Below are 21,553 nucleotides of genomic sequence, written 5' to 3' on the forward strand. Positions count from 1 at the left end.
CATAATTTTCATAAGTTTTCATAATTGACTCTGAAAACTGTTTTAATTATTCCAAACATATGTATTAGAAAATAAAATAATTTACTAACAAAGCAAATAATAAATGAAATTTATTTTTACTTTCGATTAGTTTTTGACGAATATGCATTATTATTAAAAGAGCAAGGATTTTGCCATTATATTAAATAAATGGTGTTTTGATATACAGGAGAAACCTGAATTATTACTAAATTATTTAAGGAGGGTTTGGTATTTGTTTCGATTTTCATTTCGATGATTTTCCCTCAATTAGCGCTTCGGCGCTGAAAATCAATTTTCTGACGGAATTAAAATAGTATAGAAAAACGGAGTTAGGATATTATCCTCATCCTGTGATCCTAATTTGTAATGTGGGGAAGAAAAATGCACTTGCACTCGCACCTTCTCATCATTTCGCATCCATGATTAGAATTTAATGCTCATTTGTATAAAGGACTCATATTTTTGAAATCAAAACTGTTGTTATCCTTATATGAATCAGTTTCCCCTTTTTCCATTGAATCAGGGGTAGCCTTTAATTGCTTATCGGAATTTAATTTTATAAGAATTCCCTCATACGATTAGCTCAACTGTTCACGCGAAAACCTGATCACCAACCCCTCGTCAAGGCTTCATTCAAGCTTGACGTCAGTGAATCCAGAAAATAGGGGTAAAATAAAATCTATCGATCACCTCCGGATAAGACCGGGTGGAAATGTTAGCACGAACACAAGATGAATGTGTTGATTGCAGGAGTAGAGATAGAATCCCCACAATTTGTTGCCTTCTTCTTCATGAACAATCAACCTCGATCGTGGAGTTTCTTAAATATTGAGGTTAGTCTCGACGATCCATTCAAATGGTTTTATTTACGAATATGATATGCGGGGGGGGGGGCTGGGATAAGGGATTATATTTCTTATCTGGTTAATCGATTCAATTGATATTTATTTTACGGGGCATTGGGGAGGGTACAGGACAATGGGATGATGGGGCGAAGTGCGATAGTCGGAAAAGTGGACAGATAGCTGGTTAAATCAATCGGTGAAATTGTATTCTCGTGTGCGGTTTGACCAAAGATAATTCCATTGATGCAATTCCCGCAATATGATTTTTCTCATTTAATGTCCGATTTTGTTGTTATCTTATATTACTCTGTTTTCAGGCTGACTGGATTATACTGGTCGGTAGTTCTCCTCTAGCCTGTGTAATTCTGGCCCTCTGGGGGGTCATTTCTCCCCCATTTCTTGGAAATGGACTTCGATTTATAAAGAAATATTTGTCATAAAATTACGCTACGGTTCTACAAAAGTCTATCATGAGTTATCGCCAGCTGATTTCTAATTCCATTCGGACTTACAAACATCGAGACTAGCAATATCTTGAAAGTCTATCTCATGGGAATTTTTTTCATCGCGCCCCCGGTCTCGTCTTTTTCGAAAAAGAACAAATGTCGAGGCTATCGATAATACTATTTTTCAATATTGGAATTAATTATTCCATATTTCCACGGTTTACGATTTTTTCTGTAATTCCGGAGCGAAGGTCGGTTATACTAACTTTTGCGAAACTCACGAAATTTCTCCTGACCATTTTGTAATTTTTCACTGAATCGCCTGTGAAAAATTACGATACTGTCACGTCAAATTTCCAAGACAACTCCGTAATCGGTGAGCAAACTCTACTGGAATATTTTTCTCTGTGCGAACAATGTACATGTAGATGTTCCCCTCACCGCGAGTTTCCAACGTCATCAAAATACTTGAGCAGAGTGAAGCCCATTCCCTAAATCATCCGAAAGTCAGTAATGGAAAAAGTCACAATGGCTGACTGCCTCGATATTCAATCAAAATACCAACTGCTTCGAGTTCTACCATAATTTATGTGGAAATTGATTCATTGTCTCTCCCCTCTATATCAGGTTAACATCATCCATTGATACGATTCTCCCTCCACCGACTGACGACATTATCCCTGCCTTTGGAGTGTTGTACGTCCTTTAGGTTTGCCCACATGTGCGGAACGGATTATACCCTCTTAGGGACCCGAATGAGTGACGTACAGTGAAGGGGGTGGTTACTGCGCTTTTTTTCCAATGACCCTTTCAGCTAGTTTTCCGCATTTTTCCTGTTTCCTTGACTAAATAGTACAAAATTAGTTCTTTTGAAAATGTATTTATTCGTTCGATGCAAATAAATAATTTGGTGCTTTAAATGTTCCACTAGATAACGAATTGTATCCGTAATCAGGGTTTTTTCGTCGGTTTCTAAGCTCAAATGCATCTCCCTATTTTATGAAACGCAGACCTGGTGTACCGATTGAAAAGTTCATTAAATGAACTTCCAAATTACAGCGAGAGTGTGCAAATCTGATTATTTTTTAGTGACTTATGAGAGGTTTAACCGGAAAATTGATTTTAAGGTATCGCTTGAAACTGTCACTTTGGTATGATTTTTCGAAGGCCTATGTAAACTTTCCCCATATATCTATAAACCATTTCGAAGTGTATTAATGATTCTTCAAAATGGTGTATGGTAAATGCGATTTCATTGAATTTACGGCGAGTTATTGCAGATTAGGTTCATTTTTCTCGTTATGTCATACTTCAAAAATGATTGTTTTTCCCAGTTATTGAGATTTTCGATTCGACCGTTAGGGATATGCCATATATCAGTCTCAAGATCCCATCTTAATTGTCAAATGGACACCTTATAATTATAACCGATAATGCGTGGATTTTAGCAATAGTGGGCGCTCCGGGCCCGTCATCGTCGTTTAAGAAAAAAAAATACCGCGAACCTCTCTTTCGGGAAAAATCTTCTGGTTGACAGTCAATTCCATCATTATTAATCACAACATTTTAATCGTGACTAATTACTCAAAAAAATATGTATTCATATATCATTTTCTGATTTTCAAACTTTATATTAAGTAAGAATGAGGTTTTGAAATCCAATTAATCAATTTTGCGTCGTAAATTATTTTCCCCAGGGAAATTACAATTTCTAAAAAAAGAAATTTGAATGCAGAAAAATATTGATCTATTCAGCTGAGTTAATATTTTTTTCTGAGTGTTCTACCAGCAAAAAAAAAGAATATTTCCATCGTAGATCGCTACATCTCTCGGGCAGAATCATCTACGATAAACTGAAATGGCGGACATACATCTATTTATTACATTATTCTGTCTATTAAAAACATTCAAAATATTTTCGCTCCACCCCTAGCGGGTGTAATTGCATTTCATAGAAATCCGTGAAAATTTTACCTCTTATTTTCCTTCATGGAATTTGATGTACAAAATGAGGTGAGTATGTAATGTAATAGAGGACATTGTGCCATCCCAGGTGTAAGTAATATCCTGAAATAATGACTAACAGGATTCACTTTTATGATTATTCATGGGTAGGTTAACAGAAAGCTACTTTACAGGGTTCATAGCGCAAGTCGGCTTGCTTGCTTCACAAAAAGCCCAACTCCCCTTTACTATACCTCTCATAAGACTATGTTTCGGGACTACGGCGCACACATTTAGAGAAGATTTATGATTGTTACCCGAAGCATTAAAGCTCGACAAACGTATGGTTATGCACTGAACTACTTGGTCAGCCTGCGTAACTTGACACATGATATAACTGCGTTGTTGGAATGTTTTGAACATTTGGTGGGGGGAATTTCAATAAATTTGATGATGTGTGCATGAGTGCACTAGGAAAAATGAGTTATTTGAAACTAGTGATGTTTATTCAAACTGCATCAGTTTGTTTCAATTTAAAATCAAGTTAATGATTTAAAGCTTTGTTAAAATTAAATAAAAATAGGGTTTTGATATTTTGAAAAATCCTGAAGCTCGGATTTATGCAGCAACGATCAGACCAATAACTTATAGTTCAACAAAACCAGCAACTATGGCTCCAAGATACAATAAATTATCAAATCTGTTTAAATATCCTTCAATAAACGTAGATAGGACATTGAAAAACTCTCCCTAACCCATCCAGTAATTCAAATCATCCTGTACATTACCACACCCAGTTGTTATTTTCCCCATCTCCGAATTGAAGCAGTAAGTCAACATTACCTCGCAATGGGTTTGAAATAGGATTAGAGACAAATCCAGCGGGTGTAACCTGAATCATGATAGTCGTAATACGTTCGATATCCACGAACTCAGCCAGTCAACCAACCGAACCAACTGTGCATTCCCACTCAATAAAACTCGCGTTACAAATTCTAATTACAGTATCAATCGAGAACTTCGACATTAGTTTGTTGCCATCATCCAACTTTTCACTCGACAATTAGTGAAAATAATCAATGGGGTTCAATGGAAACGCGTCAGATTCGCAACGAAGGCAATTAACGAGACAGTACACTATCGGAGTTTCCAATGGTTGTCATATAGTTTCTTCTTCTATTGCACATATACCTCACAACTGCCAGCAGTTGCGAAGAAAATGAGAGAAAGAGTATTTGCCAATAAAGAAGTTTCTCCCGTCCATTAACAAAACTTCTCCTTTTCTACTAATTGAAGATCCAGACGGACACTTGTGCTGCAAATAATTAATTGTCGCCGTAAATAATTAATGCCCATCTTCACGTTCGACGTTTTTTTTTTGTCAGATGTTAACACTGATTTTGTATGTGATGAAGAAATAGGAACTGCTATATGTACACTGAGAAATAGTCAGTATAAATGAGGGCAATGGTATTCGATATTTTTTTATCATTTGTCATTTTACCAGAAAGCTTACCATTATAAAATTATATTTCGAATTTTTCGTGCATAATTTTTATCGTGCCACAATTCCAATGAAATTTGAGAATATTTTGGCATTGAAAATTCGACAGTTCAACATTTTAAATCTTCATTTTACTAGTGGGTTCCCAATAGGGCGTCGATAATGACATCTTCGATTAAAAATAAGTCATTATTCCATTAAAAATATATGATTGCATGCGGTTCCACTGATGAAATATTCAGGGAATCCAAAGTAATATACGACAAATTTGAACCCCCATGTGATAGAATCATGAGGAGCCCTCAGAATTCCTGTTTGGAGCCCTCAGAATTCACGATTGAATCTTAAAATTTAATCGTTAAATCTATTCAAAGTCACTAGATATAAGCCCCCAGTCCAGGGGGATTTATTGCACTGGCACTATTAAAAAACACTGAGTGTTTGAGTCAATAAATATACAATGTACCTTAATATTGCTAAAAATTCTGGATATTTTCTGAATTTTGAATGCAAATTGAAATTTTATGACTTCTTATTTCTTAAATCGTATTCAGTTCCACTCTCCTGAAAAATAATATTTACCAGGCTCGTGAATTTAATATTTTTTTAATACTTTAAAATCCCCCCGAAAATTCCTGAGTTATTCTACCGTCAAAACATCAAATTTTTAAATTCCCAAAAATCTACATGAGACAGAAATACTCGTTAATTTCCAAGTCTCTGTTCAAACCCCTGAATTCCAACAATTTTTTGCAGTCTCGTCTTCTCCAAATGATTTTAATTCACTGTGTGGGAAAACACGTGAACACTTGTCCTGAGAATGATTAATAGTGTTCATGAATAATGAATACTCTCCCTCATGCTCCTTTATTTAATCGGTATGAGAGCAGTGTCACCTTCATCACGGTCTCGAGTAATGAAATTGAAAAAGTCACTTTTCACGAAAGTTTATAAGTTTACAAAATCGCGGTTATGGATTTTTTTATGAGTCAGCTACGTTATTAATGGTCAGACACATGCTGTACATCTGAATGCTAGAGTGGCGGTCACACGTGACTTTGTCAGCGGTCACGGGACTAAGAATTATGGGTTTGCTGCATTGCCACGTGTACACACAGGTTGGTGCTGCTGCTGCTGCTGGTGCTGCTGGCCTAAGCAGGATATCGTTGTGCAGCGTTGCTTGCCTTCCTCTTTTTGAATTCTTTATTCACCCCATCCCCAGTAGCACTCTCATCTCCCTTCATTTTCGTCAGTGGTCCCCTCACGGTCTCCAGACTCTGCAAACACATCGAGTTCGTGCCTTCCAAAAAAAAAAATGTTGACACGTTGCTAAATAGCTACTCACAAATGCAGACGGCTCGATAGAATGGATAAGATTGCAGGCTATATCCAGAAATTTTGAAATGTGGTAAAAAAACTGTTTCAAATTCGCTAATTTCCAGGGATTCGGACAGTAATAAAAGTCACAGAGAAAAGTTATTTAAACATCAAGTACCCGCCAAAAGAATAATCAGTGAACATTAGGGAATAGTTACCCACTTTTTCAGTAAATTTTCAAAAAGTCCAGAACGTTTAGTGAAAAAATGCGTAATTGTTCCATAATTTTTACTGAATATTGTTTTGACTGGCAGATTATGGAAGAAGCACGTAATTTTTAATGAATTCTTGCCTCCAGGCATTGTTAATATCTCCTGCGTGAGAGACTCATGACTTCGGGGATTTGAAATTAATGGGAACTTTGGGACCTTGTTTAAATGTGCTGTTAACCATATTGGAAAGAAATTTCGGGTGCGTTTTTTGGGAATTTTGTTCCCATTGTAGTTTTAAGAAGCGATACCGAATCAATCGAAATTGGTTGGTTGATGGAGGCAGATTTCTCGTGCTTTGAAGATCGATTATACATGTCCCGATACAAATAATTAGTAAAAAATAACTAGTTCACTGTTTGTGTACCCTCCAAGTGCTTAAAGTCTTTAAATCGATCTTAAAAATGATTTTCGTCAATTCAATTCTTACGAGTTATTTTTTGTTTTGCTAGTAGTCACCAACTGAATATATTTTTAATACTTCGAGGGTAATTTCTCCCCCTCCACTACAACAAATTAATTTTGTAGAAGTCACAATGAAGTTGACTCTTCTTGAAATTTCTCGTCAACGGTTCATGAATTATCAGTTCCTCTTGACAGCCAACGAAAATTACTGCATTTTCACAGTGTTTTCCCTATTTTTAATTCGACCCATCGTAGTTTCTATCGGATCTCGACTTTCCCACGTGAATTACGGAACGGTCGTGTGTTTATTCCTTAGATTTTCCACATTTTTCATCTCTTTCGATTTTCATCAGTGTTCCCGTTCCCCTGAAATCCTCTCCTGATCAAAAAAACATTGACACTCCGCAAAATAACTACTCACGAATGCAGGCTGATCCTCCAGATGAGAGAGATTGCACGACACATTCACTTGCCAACCAGCGACATATCCTACCTCCACCCAAGGAATATGAATTTTTGCAATCCCCAGCTGATTTATAGCCACTAAGAAATTTATGGGCAGCAAAGAGCTCTGGGTCGTCTCGACGCTTGCAAAAAAGAAATTCCAACAATGTGCGAGGAGTGGGGGGGGTTGTGGATTTTACTCAGGGTTGAATGAAAATCAAGGAGAGTGCCTCTCTGCATATTTCACCCCAAATATATATAAAGTTAATCAACGTTTCAGCTATTCTTTAAAAAAAACCGGGAGTAAATAGTCTTCACTCAACATTCTGAATAAACCAAATGTCAGTGCAATTTGGTGGGTGAGGGGCGGGCGGGGGTGGCGAAGCCTCACGAAAAAGGTTCTCATGTGGAAAAAATTTGTTTTTTTCAGTGAAAATATTTCAAGGCAAAACTGCGGGTTAACACGCCAGCTCGGCTTTTATCCACGGAAGTGCTCCCTTTTCATAAATCATGTAACTCACATTTCACTAGGGTAGGGTGAAGCTAGGAGTAAAAATGGGTGGGAGGAAAAAAAATATGAGAATAGGGAACGTACGTGTTGTAGGGTAGGATAGGAAAACCGTCTCGGTACGCCTCTTGTGATATTTTTATCCCTCTGTCTCCGTTTCTCTATCATCCCTCCTCCGGGGGTGGCACCGAGGGCTGTATACACTAGGCTCGAAGACCGATTTTTCTATTATTATTTTCATTCTCCCTCGGTGTCAGTGCAAAGCCACCAGTGATATCAGCGCGAAGCGGTTCCAGGGTTTGGCTCCATGATTTTTTTTTATCGGTCTGGAAGAGAGTAAAAGCGATCTCGTGTTGGGATGAGCTTCCAAGAAAAGAAATACGTCGGTTGACTAACCCGTCAATCTCACTTTTTTAGACGTCTGCTTTTCAATTGTTAACTCTTTGCCTCGACTCGCAGTACATCGACACTTCACCTTCAGTGGAGGGAGATAAACATTCAATAAAAATTAATGTATTTTTTTGCAATTCGGTGGCAGTTGGTTGGTAAAAAAAATGAAACGACAATTGAGGATAACGGAAGAAATAGGAGAGAATTGAATAGCGACATTTTGTTTAATGAAAGGAAATGCGAGTATTCATACGATTCTGGAAATACATTTTTTTTTCATTTTAATAAGAACTTCTGGTGGTGATGGCTGAAATGACAGGTAACAGAGTTTGAACATTGCGGTCTGTCGGAAATTTTGAAAACTGTTTCCCAATACCATGAAAACCTTTTGCGTTAAATTTCAAGAACCGACATATTTAATTAACGATTTGAATATTACGAGATAATTATGTGACTTCTTGATCTCGGGATAATATAAAATTGAAAATATTCTACTCTCAATTCTACAATAATATTTTGGGTTTTGGGTGTATTAATTGCAGTTTGTAATTCCACTAATAATTCTAAGTTGATGAAGCTCGGAGAGCCATGAGCACGTGCCAGATCTCTTGCACTCAACGTATTCCATCGCGAGGTTGTCCTCGAATATTATCCCGGAACTGCGGATAAAATATTCTGGATTCCGGAGATAACTATGCGATTGGAGAATATTTTTTTTCTGTAAATTTGGTACTGACAGCGGTCTTTGAATTGGAGATGGGGTATGGTCGCAAAAAAATGGAAATTTTTATGGTACGCCGACGTTCATCAACCGTAGGCTTTGAATTTAAAGGGAAAAGCATAAAATCGCATTAAAATCAAATAGCTCCATCCTCAGGTCGGTATTTTACTGACCGGATACGCTGCGTTTAAATACTTTCAGTTGCCAAATTTTCCAATTAATCCCATGAGTTACACATGAACTAGCGAACTATTCAAAAAATACAAATCTTCATGAATTGACACCGAGTGATTGATTACCATCCAGAGCTCGAACTATCATAATTTAAACTTTGCTTATTTTTACTTTGAAAATTTATCGAAAAAAGTGAATGAGAAACCCCATAAAACGGAACAAACATTCGAATATTGATTAGGACAATTTTATTCAGTGAAAAAATGCACATGTTCCGGGTACTCTGCCAACAGTCTTTGCTTTTTTCAATAGAAAATTCCATTCGTGATGGATAGAATATCAGAGAGCTGTCTTTGAGCTCTGCCCCTTTTATAAATTTTGGAAAATGGTTTTGCAGTCAGTATGCATACCATGAATACATTTGTATCATAAGTTTGATACTCACATCACTTTGGGAATTAAATTTCAAGTCGATCAAACGAGTGAAAAGAAAATGTACTAGTACATTTTCAAAGCAAAGAGAATATTTAACAAAAAAACAAAATCACGATAAGAATATGCCTCCACACGATCACAACCGTCTTTTCATATATTTCTTTTTCATTCAATCATTCGTATTTTTTCGCCTCACATCTTCCTCATATGACTGTGTCCCTCATCCATTCCGATGAAGGGAAAGGGCTGTATCAGTGTCAAAGCGTAGAGTGATACAACCTATTTTCTATGTACTTTTCTAGAGCTCTGAAAGTGCACATTTTTTTTATTTCGCTTATGCTCGCGTGTACAAGAATGCAGTTAGGTAATACTCGTGCATAGGCGTATAACAAGATCAAAGTACTCGTGTGTTTCGCGTATTTTTCAGAGCCACAGCCTCACCCCCCCCCGTACCCTCTACTCTGACATTTCTTTTTTTCTTTCCTCTGACCTTTTTTTTTGCGCTTTTGTACCTTTTGCCCTTTGACATTGATGCTGGCATTCTACCAGACAAACGGATGCTACGTTTATTGCTGTAAACGGAGTCCACGAAGGGGGGTGAGGGGGGGGGGGGGAGGCGGTTGTTGAATTTAGTTGGTAGAAAAATTCAGCGGAAAGTCGAGAGAATTTATGGGAGAAAAATCATTTATTTGGCGGTTAGAGGTATGAGAAGTGTCTAATAGAGTTCCAGAATTGGATGGAAATATTAACTTATGGAAACTTTTTTTTTAGGGAGAATTCAGAATTTTGATGATAAAACTATAAAGAGGGAATCAGGCGACGATTTTATTGAATTCGGACAATCGATTTTATTGTTTTAATGTTGGGAGTTTTTAGCGGAGAATAAGTTATTGCGATCGGAGACTAAGGGAAAGTAATAAGGAACATAAAGATGGTCCGATATTTGTTTAATGTTATTTTCAGAAGGGAGGGGGTGCGTTGAAAGAGAGCAGTATTCTTGACGCTGATTGGAAAATAGAGAATTAAATTGATGCTATGGAATTTGACGGTGGAACTGCCCTACAATTCAAATCCATCTGTTTGTAATAACTAATCCGCTCTTTCAATGCAGCCCTGAGAATTCTAATCTCCTACATAAAAGCAAAATGACAAAAACACGTGTTTCGAGTTATTTCATAATGGTTTATTCTTCATAAAAAAAAATTATCTCTGACCGTTGAAAATAAAGTAGAAATTACCGAATTACTTATGACACCCCTTCCCCCGCCACGCAATCGCCGAAAATATGTCCTAAACCTCCCATAATCGTTAAACCTAATTACTCCCCCTCACAAGATAAGAACGAAAAACACCGACAAGAAAGAGGACGAAATTCACCACCAATCTAATCTCAACTTCCGATACTCCCTCGTTCTAACCGTGTTTGGCACCGGGACAACCCAAGATATACCACAATAAAGGTGACCATTTTTTTGCTCACCCCCCCCCTGTCCAGGAAAGAAAAAACAAACATTTGCATCGATACACAATTTTGTGTTCAAAAAAGAAAAACTAGGAGTTTATGGTATTCAGAGATGCTTCAACAGAATTTTAATGCTACTGCTAAAGAATTTATTGCGACAGAGAATGTACGGTAATGGCGGAAATACGTATAAAAGTAGTTGAGGGCCTGAGGGGGGGAATTGGAGAGAAAAGCGTGTGCATTGTCGTCGTCTAATGGCCCTGGCCTGGGGCAACGCGGATTGCGGCGCCGGCCTATATATGTGTGTGTAAATGTATAGCCCTGCCAATGAGAAACATCAAATAACTGTGCACTTGAGGATCGGGGGGAAGGTGGAGGGTGTGCTTTTGAGTGTGGAAAGAACGTGAGCTATAAAGCCCCCGAAAAATCAGAAAGTATTTACCCCAGAGAAAATTTATCGATTGAGAAAAAGATCAATTGGTACGTTGCAAAGGAGAAAGAAATCGTGGGATGAATTCGATGATTCGATTCGTCGGACAAAAGTGACTAAGAAAATTTACGCGACGGTTTCGCAATTTTTCACACATAACTTGAATAAAAATTACGAAACACTGCAAACAAATTCCGTAACAGTTCCGTAAAATTGTCTTCCACGAAATGTCATTTCGGAATTAGGGAAAAGATACGGAACTTCTACTGAATATGTCTTTCTCTCTGTGTGTGGTTTTAGTATTGTGAAATTAGTCATACGTTGGCTAGCGCAAAATCTACTGGTATGGATTGGTAAGAGATCACTGGGGTCATACTATCGGGCATCAACTAATTTATATTATAATAAAATCCACAAATGAGTGAAAAAGAAAAAAAACTAGTGTATTTCAATAGATTTTAATAGATCACTGAGCTCATACCATCACCTAATTTGTTTAATAATAAAATTCATAAACAAGTAGAGAACAAAAAAATCCCTTCATTCCCATACATCGAAAATTCCAAAAAAGTAATTCTCGCAATTAAACTCCATCGAAAAAAATGGCGAAAGTACTCAAATATTGTCACTCATAAATTACCTCCGATACTAATTAACAAGTAGTAACGATCCAGCCGATAATTCTGTTCATGATAATGTTATTGCACTGAGTGGAATGCAGTTTACATCCCAGAGATAGAAAAAATTTTCACCAAGTGGATTCTCTCTATGACATGACAGACTTGCATCAGCAGAGCTCAATGATGTTTTCATTGCGTCAAGTGGAAGTCGTCTAGACGCATTCACAGCCGCAGAGCCAGCTGTACTTTTGTATTCATGCAATTGTTACTCCCTTTACTATTTTTTTTCCCTTCGCATTTTCCCGCGTCTTTCCACATTTTATTCTCTCACTTTGTTTTATCCCCTGTGGGAATTCCTTGAAAGCTCAGATTCTTCTTTTCACTTTTGAGTTTTTCACTCTATGCGAGAATGGAAGTGGAATGGGCAGGGGGAGTTGGGATCGTAGGGAAATTCAATGCGGTTGGAGTTAGAGACGCGGAATTTACACGGAAAAATCTTGTCAGTGTTTTACGTTTTCGTCGAAGTCAAGCTCATCTGTTGTCGTTCAAATTTAAGTTCACGGTATTCTCAGATTGATGAATCTTGTCTAAAGCAATTCAATGTGATCTAGAAAATGCGTTAATAAATCGCTGAATTTTTTTTACTAGATTAAAAGAGAAAAAGTGTAATGGACGGTCGCGTAACCCTTAGAGGAAACAATGAATAAAGTAATATAAGTGTAATAAATCGTTGGGTCAATTTTAGTAGCAATGTTACATCGAAATAAGTCATTTTGGATTTTTGACCGGTTTTTGAAGAATATCTGGAAATTTAGAGAAGATATCGAAATTGGTATTGTGCGAAAAATAGGGGATGCGTATATACCGTCAACCTATTGGTTTTTTTCAAGATTTCAACATGAAAAATTACCAGTTAAATTCTCAAAAAATCATCCGTCGATTTTCGTGGTAAATAAATAAAACAATCTAATTGTGCGAATCTATTGACTGAATTTTAGATGGAAAAATAATAATCCATGAAATTCAAAGGTATTTTGAAGTCTGGTTCATACCAAAACCCATCTCTCCTGGATTAATCGAATATTGATGGTATATTGGTAGGTCAAAAAATATATCAGTGAAATGCGATCGCTTTTTCTCCCCCTGGCTAAATTCAGTGATAAATAAGGTCTTCCGTTTGGAACGAAATTGCGCGTCATTACGAGAGTTTACGAGCCACAAAATTATGATGTCGCAGTTCAGAATTATCCGATTGCATCATTCATGGACCATCTAACATTTCCATTAATCCTTCAGACTGGAGGAGAAAGGGAAACATTTTATGAGAATGAGAGACGTTTGCTGGAATGTACAGTGTCAAGCTGTATTCGATGAAAAAGAACTTGACAAGTGTCAGACTTGGTTGCCATTGAGATCAATTTTTTTGTGTGGCCTTTGTCTCAGGACACTTTTTGTAACTCAGTTCAACGGATAGAGTTAAAAAAAATGGGAAAATCGAGGTGGAATCCATCGCGTGGAGTGCGGCGAAGGTCTGTAAAAACAGAGGCAAAAGGAAAAGTCTCTCACGGTCGATTCAATATTTCACGGAGAATCCATGAGAAAAGATCGTCAAAGTTTCTTTCCACTTCAATGTCGCTTCTCGATTTTCACCCACCCCTTCTCAACGTTCCTTTCAATCGTTTCGCGAGCTATATTCTATGGAGGAAACTTGACGGAGCAATTGGAAAAACACGAGATTGATTTGGATAAGTAACTGGAAAAGTTTGTTTAATTTTTTATATTTTTTTATGGGTTGCGCAACAACAAATTAGATGGAAAGATTCCCCTTTTCATTAGGAAATTAAACAATTTGTTAAAATGTTACGCAATCCATTTTATAAAATGGTGCGGAAGTGAAGCGAAAAAAATTGAAGTTCTGTTCATTCGATTGAGAGGAGTAAAGGAAAACATGAAAAATAAAATTATTTTATTTCTCTAAAGGTCTGAACCGGCTTTGAAGGATAAGAAGTCAGGGGTTGCAGGTCATAAGGGTAGTAATGGTGAGGGTAGTAATTGGAAAAACGCAAGATTTATTTGCGAATGATTTTTTTTATTTCCCTTTTTTGTTCAGTGTTTCGCAACAGATTGGAGGGAAAATGTATTTTTCATTTGAGAATGACTCAATTCGGTAAAACGTTATTGAATCCATTTTCTGAAAATCTGTTGTGGGAGGCGAAAGGAAAAATGGGAAATAGAGTTCGATTGATCGAGAGAAATGCAGTATAAAACGAAAAAAGCGTATGATTTTATTTCTCTGTTTGTGAAATTATAAATTGACTTTTTGAAAAATAATTAGAAAAATACAACATTTAATCGACTAAATGCCGAAGAATTTTTTTTCTCTTTTATTCGTTGTTTCGCATCAGATTAAATGGAAAATATAATTTTCATTCGGGAGAATCACAATTCTCTGAAAAGTAATTCAATTCGTTTTATGAAAGGGTTCTTTTATCGTAGGTAAAATGAAAAGTAAATACTGCTCGAATGACTGAGAAGAATGAAATGTAAACTACATTTATGATTTCATTTTGATTTGTTTTAAAGTTCTACACTGCATGGAAAAGAATATTCAGTAAAACTGACATTTTGTGTGTAGTCTAAGTTCAGTTTTCAACAGTATAGTTATGCTGAACGAGCTAATCATTCAGACCAGGATTTGAACCCGGAGCTTTCCGATTATGCACCGGGTGCGCTGATTGATTGTATAAAATGTCTGTCTGGTATGTGTATAGTATATATTGAAATTTCTTTGTGTTGAACATAGAGAAAAATATAATTTAGCCAATCGTATTTATTTTGAACAAACAAATGCCGGAAAAACCCATTGGAAAATGCCCTTTAAGTCTTTGTTAGAAGAATATTTAATTGTCAAAATTATATTTTTCTCTCAGTGAAATGATGTGTTGAATTTATTTGTGCTGAGGAGAAATAATATCTTACATGTGAAATAAAAACTTAAATAATCTTCAAAATTTTCCAACTTCCCCGTTTCTTAGATCAAATTATTCAGGACAATCGCAAATGCGAAAAATTACTATTGAATCGTTACCCAAGGCCATTCATCACATAATAATCACAATCCTCTACTTAAGGTGTTTCATCTCGCAATTAGAAAAGTTATGAAAGGCTCACCTAGGAACTGAAGAAACCGTAGATTCATATGTTTAAATCCCTGAGGAAGTGCCATCCGAAGTCATCAACTCCATCAACCAAGAACCACTCCTCCGTTAGTGACTTCTCAGTGCCTCTCTCCGAATGATCCGAGATCGAGTCAGCCCGGTCGTGCGTGACAAAAACATTTGTTGCAATGAGAGCCCTCATCTCCTCCATTGGAAAATTCGAAACAGAACAGTGGAGACGATAAAAAAAGGGGTGTATCGATGTGACAATACTTGTCACTGTAGTCTCTTGCATTCGCTCGACTTACGTATCAACGATGTGGGGATTGTAACCCACGAATCACATCACGGATGAACGGGCCAGCGGATATCCCAACCGAAAACCCCTCCTCGTCAGGCCATTCACGTACACGTGACCACGATACGTTAACCATCGTAACGAACGCCCGATAACGCTCCATGCCCTGACCGTTCTTGTCCGCATTCTCATCCTTTCCCGTATACATCGACCTGGACCACACAACACTGTATATTCGAGACCCGAGGCCATGCACGATCGATTGACCATTTCGTAATCTTTCCCCTACTGTCGTCACCCCCGTACCCTCGCACTTGTATTTTACACCCAAGGTAGCAGAATATTGGATGGAGGAAAAAAGTGCTTGTGTTAGAATGAGAGGACAAGAGCTTTTTTTTGAAAAAATTGGCTTTATTCGACAAATTTTTTGAAAAAATTATCGAACCGGTGGAGGTAAATGGCAGGAAGAGACATATTCAGTAAAGGACGGAACGTCCAACTCGTTCATTACCAAAATAAAGGAAAAATATTGGGATCTGACAAAAAGTGAAACCAAAATAAAATTCCTTTGGCTCCCTTCACACTGTGGGATTGAGGAAAATAAAGGTAGATGGTCTATTCCCTACACAGATTATCGAAATCATTTTAAAACAGAGGAGTCCTCTAGTACACCAAACAGGGATCTAGTACAAGCAACCAACCATTAGCAAAAACGTACTAATTACTCTCATGTACATTATAGACAATCTCCACACCATTGTTACAAGCAATGTAATTTACCCAGAGAATCTACTGTCAGTGTCAATCGTATTAGAGCAGCCCATTACCATCTAGGAGCATCATTACACCGGGTTGGAATCATAAATGATCTGGGCAGCTCATGCCGAGCAGGACCTCAAGATTGGACCACATCCTGTGGTACTGCCCAAATTTCCAAATCCAATGAAACCAATTGGTAACCAGGCTGAGGAGGTCTGCTTCCACCCCTCCTTATATAGACACCAAATTTGCAAATGGAACAGACTTTAAGTATAGAGAAATCATTTGTCAATATTTAAAGAAATGTAAGTTAAGACAATGCAGTTCAATGCTTTAAATAATAATAAAAAAAGATAGTGAACTCAAATTCGTTTATCGATTAGAAAAGTCACTGAGAAAATTTAGGTTCCAAATACAATCGAGTTTTCTTAAAATTTGATACATTCGATAATCTTTTGTACCCAGAGGGTAGAGTTACCTTGAAACTAAATATCCCTTTTTGATTTCAACCACTAAAATCCACCTTCAACGAATTAATTCTCTCATTAAAAATATTCAATTTCTCTTCATTGATCGAAAATCCCCAAAATATCATGAAACCTTCTTACCATTACTCCAATTCTGATTCTGTTGCCCTCGACATTTTACCTCCAATCGCGGATGAAAAGCCGCTATGCGCCATTAAAATGTTACGAGACGTTGAGCTAAAGAGTAGAAAATCCTTTTTTTCACAAAGACTCAACGTTAATGGGCAAGATGAAAAAAAAATATTCCTTAACGTTTAAAGTACACTCGTCCCCAAGTCTCATTGTGAGCTCACAAGTGTACATTTTCCATCTCCACCCATTCATTCCAGTTGTGTATTCCCTCCGTATGTGCAAGTTTTCATTTCCTCTGGCTAATTCAAAACTTTTTTTTCCAGCCCACTGTATCGCCAGTGCGAAAAGTGCCTCGGAAAAACTTTGAGTTTACCTGAAATTATGTTTTGCTCGACTACTCGAGAACTCACGGCAGATTCTTTTATTCCACATTTCCTTCCTCCGTAACCCTCTGTTCACCCTCTTCACCCCCTCGCCGTCCTTTACTCGGTTGTGAGGAAAGATGATAAAAACTCGGTGGCTGTTTAATTTGTGGAAACGCATGAATATGCGCTTTGCTACTCCCCAAGTACAACTGCTGGTAAGAGGAACTTGACTGAGAAATTGTAAGAAACGCTAGTGGTATACGTGAAAAAGTTGAAGGGAGTGTGTGCATTTGCTGCAGAAGCCAGTGTTTGCAGTAAGAATATTTTTTTTTTCCACCACAAACCGGTGAACTTTTTCTATGGAAATAATCTGCATTGTACAGCAATAATACTTCATAATAGAAAAATTTATTTCACTCCTGGATTGTGGACAATGGAACGGTGTGTGGAGATGGAAATAGTGCATTTGTTGGGTTAACATTTATTTATGTTTTACATTTTTGGACGTTTGCGGGGATTATTGTTTGCTATTCAGATTAAAACGAAGGGAATGGAAAACAAACGTTTTGAAAGCATTTTTTTTCGGTGGAGTGGATGATTTTGAGATTAAATGATAAAATTAAAATGAAGTAGATACTCACTCCTGCATTAATCTTTGGATATTTAATCATTTAAGTTTTGCAACTATTGAAAGATCAAATAACCTTGAGAAAATGAACATATGAAAATCAATGAAGATATGACAGTTTTTCAATTGATAATAATATAATGATAGAAATGAAAAATGATATAAATAAATATATGTTCCATTGACATTCAATCAGATATCAACTATTTTATGATCAATATTTTTCCATGGCAAAACGCTGATATTTTTTTATGAAAATAGTCAACATTCTACAGCTATCATACATCACCATGAAAAAAAAATTTTACTCCTGGATTGTGGACAATAAAACAGCCCGTATATGTGGGAAAAGTAGACACTAAAAATATCAAAATATTACGTAATACCATTTTCATATTTTGCAACAATTAAAAGAGAAAGTATCCTTGAAAATTAAATTGATGGAATGAAAATTACTGGGCACATGTTTTTCAATTCATAATAATATAATGATAGAATTAAAAAATTACATAAATAAATATATGTTCCATAAATTTGAATGGAATGCCAAATATTTTATGGCTAATATTTTTCCATCTCCAGAATGCTGATATTCTTTTTATGAAAATAGTCAACATTGTACAGCCGCAATAGTTTACGATGAAAAACAAAATGTTCTCCTGGATTGTGGACAATAAAACATTTCGTGTGTGGAAAAAGTAGATTTACTGAGATTAACAATTATTTATCTCTCAGTTTCTTTTCCAACGGAAATAAATACATTTTTACCGGGTACATGAATTGCCAGCTGAAAGCCAACTGTGAATCGGACACCCCGCTGGGGTGAGCAGGATATGTGTCACCTCCTGTGGAGATCAACGGGGTTTGTCGTTGTTACGTCAGGGCACTTGCGGTGGAGACTCTAAGTTACTTCGGCAAAACTATCAACCAGGACGTCCCTGTATTGCGGATAAAGGGGAGAGTGGACCTTTGGTGGAGCACTGCTAATGGCTGCAACTCATAATGTTACTATTGGTCAGACAGTCTGACCGCTACTGGGGACCTCGGGAGTAACGTAGCCAACGAGTTCAAATAGTTTGCCTCCTCGGATTGTTGAAAATTCGAAGGCTCAAATTGTGTTTATACCTTTAAGTACATTCAGAGGAGCGATGTCGTAAGAGCATCTTCGAAGGAAACTTCAGGACCGGAGGGAATTTTTTTTCAAAAGTTGTAATTTAATAAATAGTTTAGCATTTAAATTTTGATTAATATTGGAAATTTTCGAAACTGGGAGAAAAATTTTTTTCTGTTAAACTGTTCAGGATGTTCAACTGGAAACATATTTTTCGGCTCAAGAAAATTGTTTACCATAAGACAATTTAAAAAACTCGATATCCGCAATAACCCCTTAGGGAAATCTAAAAACTTTATAAATATTCATCCAAACAGCTTAGGGTTTACAAAAGTGCAGAGATATTCCGATATAATTTTCTACTGAACTTCTCAGGGCACAATGATTTGAAGATTCTCCCGTTATTGATTTCAATGAAAGTGTGAAAGTGTCAGGGGAGACTAATTACACCATTAATTCCATATTTTTCTATGTGAATGACTGGTAGATTTTCCAGAAGTGTTTGAAGAGAAATTTGAACCAAAAATTTGGAACTTACATAAAATAATTTTTGTTCTAATACCAAAATGTCTGACAATCTTGCAAAGCCCATGGGATATCGGCGAAGGCTCTGGCTGATAACCGAATCAAATAAATAAGGGATCCCATAAACGCGACTAGCAGGCTTCCCGGTACCTCCCACGTCCCCTCGATTTGATTGAAAAGTAATAAACGGATCTATGAACTCATTTTTCACTCCCCCTCGACGTGGAATTTTCTACGGATCCAGTCAATTTTAAAACGTCTCCAGTGAGGCTCGTCTACACGGAAAATTGAACCCCCCGCCGTTTGATTTCCCACTGCGCTCTCGTGCAAAAAGAGCGGATTTCACCTTGAGATTGTACGTCCCCGGAGTCAACGAGTGCCGTCTACGCAACAGACTGATTGTATCGGTGATTAAATTTACGTTGCAATGAGAAATTCAATCGAGCGAAAATCTAGTGATTGTAGGCAACCTCATCTCATTTTTTACTGCGACATCAGGGGTAATTGAAATGGAGGAAAAATCAGGTGGTATTGGGTGCAATTGGACGATTGCAGGAATTATTAAACTTCAGGTTAATTAAATTCAACTATAGAATCGGAGAAGCCAGGGTAATGGTTTGTTTGACTTAAATAAGCTTCACTTGGCTCGAATGAAAGAGATTATTTAAGGAACTCGGAATTTTCATTAATTTTTTAAAATTTCTCATTGAACTTTAAATTGGATTCTTATAGAATTGTGGCTTCATTCACATTAGTGAGCTTTTTGTTTGATGCTGACAGAGGGTTCGTTTGAAATTAATTAATAATTGCAATCAACACATTTGTATTAGTCAAATTACTAGGGGATTGCGGATAAATGTCAAGAGAATAAAGAAAAATGAAGCGTTTCTGGAGATCTAAAGAGTTTATTCTTATGTAATCGTATCGGTAATTGAGACACTCGTCAACCGATAATTCTTGCAATTTTTTTATTGGTGAATGGACCAAAAAAATATTTCAAGATCGAATGTTTAGAGTAGCGGAAAATTCTAAATGAGTAACACTAGGTTTACCGACGTTATTATGCCTGAGGTTAATTAAATTCGACCATAAAATCGGAGAAGTAATCTGCGTACCGAGGGAAATGTTTTATTTACCTTACATAAACTTCATTTATAGCGAATGAATGAAGTACTTGAAATAGCACTGAATAAGATTTTCCTTAAATTTTACATTCCACTTTTATATAATTGTGTGTTTATTCACATGAACTAACCCGCGTATTCAATTTTGATGGAATATTCATTCGAATTAGTAGATTATTGAAACCAAAAATTTTCATTGAAATTAGAATAGGTAATTGTTAACAAAAATGTGCCACCAAAAAATCGACCTTAAATTTTTCAACGGGGTGTAAGACGGGAAATTTATATAGTGCTCCACAGCTTGAGACTTCACAGGAAATTCTTGTATAGTATTTTAGATTAGAAATTAAGGGAACCAGGATTATTCTCCATATGATTTTACAAGAAAATTTTAATGATAAAATAGATAGACTGGATCAAAACCTTAAAAAAGTGTTGAGGCTTTAAGGTTTAGAATAAACTCCATCCTTAATTGTAATCGTATGCAGAGTTATCACAGTACTAAACTATTGATTGATCCCGATATCTTTATCTGCATTCAATAAATGAAAATATCCTAGGTAGGAATCGCCCAGCTTCACGCCCGGGCCAACCGTGGGGTAGGCCCGGCTGACCAAGCTTTGGTAATCCTAGACTCTACCAGGCTTGGTATCTTAGTCGCACCAGAGAAAGCCCAGGTTTGGATCCTCCTCTGATATCAAACCGGGGTACCAAGCCTGTGCCAAGCCTGGGAAAAGTCTGGTTCATCCAGCCTTGGTTCATAGCGTCTCGACCAGTCTTGGGCCCAGACTGACGAACTAGCTGAAATTTACTTACGCGTGAAACCAAAGGGTGGCAATGTCCTATGGTATTATGCCTCATTGTTAACCCCATATTGTCACATAAGGGTAAAGTAACTTTTCGATTGTCACATGGTATCTGGTTCATTTGTAATTTATGAGCCTGGAAGGGCGCTGGTTCGAAGGCCTGGACCAGCCTTAATAAGTTAGCTTGGGCCAACCCTCGTTACGAGGCCTGGCCCCACGTTACATTCCAATGCTCATCCACTATT

Source organism: Diachasmimorpha longicaudata, chromosome 13 (assembly GCF_034640455.1).
Source record: "Diachasmimorpha longicaudata isolate KC_UGA_2023 chromosome 13, iyDiaLong2, whole genome shotgun sequence".
In the NCBI taxonomy this organism is placed as follows: domain Eukaryota; kingdom Metazoa; phylum Arthropoda; class Insecta; order Hymenoptera; family Braconidae; genus Diachasmimorpha; species Diachasmimorpha longicaudata.